Here is a 3,381-nt window from a genome sequence, read left to right on the forward strand (position 1 = left end):
CAGACTGGATATTGTCACTGAAGATTTTTTTGTTTGTTTGTTTTTGTTTTTGTTTTTTTAGATGGAGTCTCGCTCTGTCGCCAGGCTGGAGTACAGTGGCGCAATCTCGGCCCACTGCAACCTCCGCCTCCCTGGTTCAAGCGTCCTGCCTCAGCCTCCTGGGTAGCTGGGACTACAGGCGCACGCCACCACGCCAGCTAATTTTTGTATTTGTAGTAGAGATGGGGTTTCACCATGTTGGCCAGGATGGTCTTGATCTCTTGACCTCGTGATCCGCCTGCCTTGGCCTCCAAAAGTGCTGGGATTACAGGTGTGAGCCACGGTGCCCAGCCATCACTGAAGATTTAAAACATACTGTGGTCCCATGGAGTAGAACAGAGAGCAGGGGTGCAAGCTCCAGGGAGGCTGATTTGGGGCTCATCCAAAGCTGTCAAATTTGCAGAGTCCCTTGGGAGGCAGCTGGTTTCCATAACTGGAGATTACTTATGTGGACAACTATAGGAGCCCCAGTACTGGCAGGCCAGGTAGTAGCTCACCCGTGAGGTCCTTCTCCCACTGTTAGGAAACTGCAAAGGTCTTCCCCTTCTACTTCTAGCACTCCGGGAAAGGGAACAGAATTCAAAATGACCTTCACTCTCATTTGTACACCTAAAATACACACATAAGCGGGGCACTTTGGGAGGCTGAGGTAGGAGGATCACTTGAGCACAGGAGTTCAAGACCAGCCTAGGCAACATGGCAAAACCCTGTCTCTACAAAAAAATTAAAACATTAGCGAGGTGAGGTGGTCTGTGCCCACACTCCCAGCTACTTGGGAGGCTGAGGTGGGAGGATCAATTGAGCAAGGGAGGTCAAGGCTGCAGTGAGCCACAATCATACCACTGCACTCCAGCCTGAATGACAGAGATCTTGTCTCAAAAAATAAAACACACATACACCAGTGTTGCAGGCACCAGTGAGTGCTAGAGCAGTGAGCTTTATTGTACATCTTTGGCCAGGCAAAGCACAGCAACCACACAGCACAGGGTCCATGCATGATCCCAAGTTGATGTGGTCTGTAATGCCTTTCCTTCACCGTCGCCTCTCTGCCATTTCTTTTGTGTTCTGAAGTTGTGAGCCCTACATGCTGACAAAAGATGTGCAAGGTAGGTCTGCTGTGAAAAACCAAAGGAAAACCTCATAGGAGATGTTTAATAAGTGCCATTGAGCCAGGCAAGGTGGCTCACACCTATAATCCCAACACTTCGGGAGGCCAAGGCAGGAGGATTGCTTGAGCCCAGGAGTTTGAGACCAGCTTGGGCAACATAGCGAGACCCCATCTCTACGAAAATTAAAAATTAATCAGGCTGGGCATGGTGGCTCACGCATGTAATCCCAGCACTTTGGGAGGCCGAAGCAGGCAGATCATGAGGTCAGGAGATTGAGACCATCCTGGCTAACATGGTGAAACCCCATCTCTACTAAAAATACAAAAACTTAGCTGGGCGTGGTGGCGGGCACCTGTAGTCCCAGCTACTCGGGAGGCTGAGGCAGGAGAATGGCATGAACCCGGGAGGCGGAATTTGCAGTGAGCCGAGATCGCGCCACTGCACTCCAGCCTGGGTGACAGAGCGAGACTCCGTCTAAAAAAAAAAAAAAAAAAAATTAGGCAACGTGGCTCACACCTATAATCCCAACACTTTGGGAGGCTGAGGCAGGAGGATCGCTTGAGCCCAGGAGTTTGAGACCAGCTTGGGCAACATTATGAGACCCCATTTCTATGAAAATTAAAAATTAGACATGGTGGCGTGCACCTGTAGTCTCAGCTACTCAAGAGGCTGAAGTGGAAGGATTGCTTGAGCCCGGGAGGTGGAGGCTGCAGAAAGCTGTGACCGCACTACTGCACTCCAGCCCGGGTGACAGAGCAAGACCCTGTCTCAGGAAAAAAAAAAACAAAAAAACAGCCACTGAGGATTGAGGAGCTTGAGGGAAATGGTCCAGGAAACAGAGGTGAAAACTAGCAGACAATTGGGGATTAGTGGTTGTCCTGTGACATTATAATATTCATAAGCATCCCTGAAGCCACCCAGGCTTGGTCAACAATTGTATGAATTATAATTGGAAGAAACCAGAGTAAAGATAGGTCTGACATCAGGACAAATGAAAGATGAGCCAACGACTGCCAATGGCCTTTGCCAGCAATGCAGTTCAGTGCGGTCTACACAACATCTGCTCCGACTCAGTGCATTGGCCTCAGTTGATGCTCCTATTTCCAGGACCCTACCCCCTTGGGATATTCCTCGAACCCTGCTGGAGAAGAAGCTCGCCCGTTTCTTGATGTGGCGCTACTTTTCCGGCCTTAGGGAGTAAGCAAATTCATCAGAAGCCATTGCCTCACATTTCAGAGTCACCAGAGTCAAACTGGGGCTAACGAAGGCAAGTGGCTTGCTAAAAGTCACAGTCAAAGGCAGGGATGACAGCCAGGCCTTCAGTTATGCTAGCCCATGCACTTTCTCCAGCATTCCCTTGCCTCCCTCAGGAATCCCCGGGCCCCTAGCTAGCAGGTGAAGCTGGTTCCTGCAGGGACCTTTCCTGCTGTGCACCATCTCACCGCCCATCTCACCCTGGAGGAGGCCTGGTGAGCATTTAACAGCAGCCCTTACTTACAGGTAAGGAGCAGGTCACCTCGCAGCCCCACAGGAGCTGAGGTCAATCTTGCCTGCATCCCAGCCACACTGCCTTGTGCGACCCTTCGGGAGACACCCATTAGCTCATTCACTCAACGAACACTGCCGAGTGCCTACTGTGGTGCCGGGTCCTGTGCTGAGGATACTTGAGGGAGAGAAAAGAGTTTATAACCCTTGCTGTCAGGGCGCCTCCAGGTTAGAGGCAGAAATACTAACTGAATCATCTCGCTAATGAATATCCTATTACAAACTGAAATAGGTGCTCCAAAGAGCAGGAACACAGTTCAACAAACGCTATGTTAGAGGGGCCTGACCTGGAGGGCTGCTGGTGGGAAGAGGGGCCCCTGGGCTGGAACCTGGAGGAGGAGGGGGAGTTAACTGGCTGAGTGGAGACAGAAGAGCCTGTGCAACCCCACCCTTTGTGGACGACTGAGCAAGAGATATTCTCTGCAGGCGCGAGGGGCAGGGATTCATGATTTGTTCTGGGGGTGCCTGGGTGCAGACCGAGGCCGACAATTCAGTCGCCACACAAGAGGTCAGAAATATACACGCTTCTTTCTCTTCTTTTCAGCACGATAGTGGCACAAGAGCTTCTTAGGAAACCCTCACCTTTCAAAAACAGTGATTACAGAAACTATGACACTGCAGATGTTTGTCAGAGCCACTGACACTCACCGAAGCTCAGGGGGCCCACGCAGAGGGAGACCACAGCACA

Source organism: Pan paniscus, chromosome 11 (assembly GCF_029289425.2).
Source record: "Pan paniscus chromosome 11, NHGRI_mPanPan1-v2.0_pri, whole genome shotgun sequence".
In the NCBI taxonomy this organism is placed as follows: domain Eukaryota; kingdom Metazoa; phylum Chordata; class Mammalia; order Primates; family Hominidae; genus Pan; species Pan paniscus.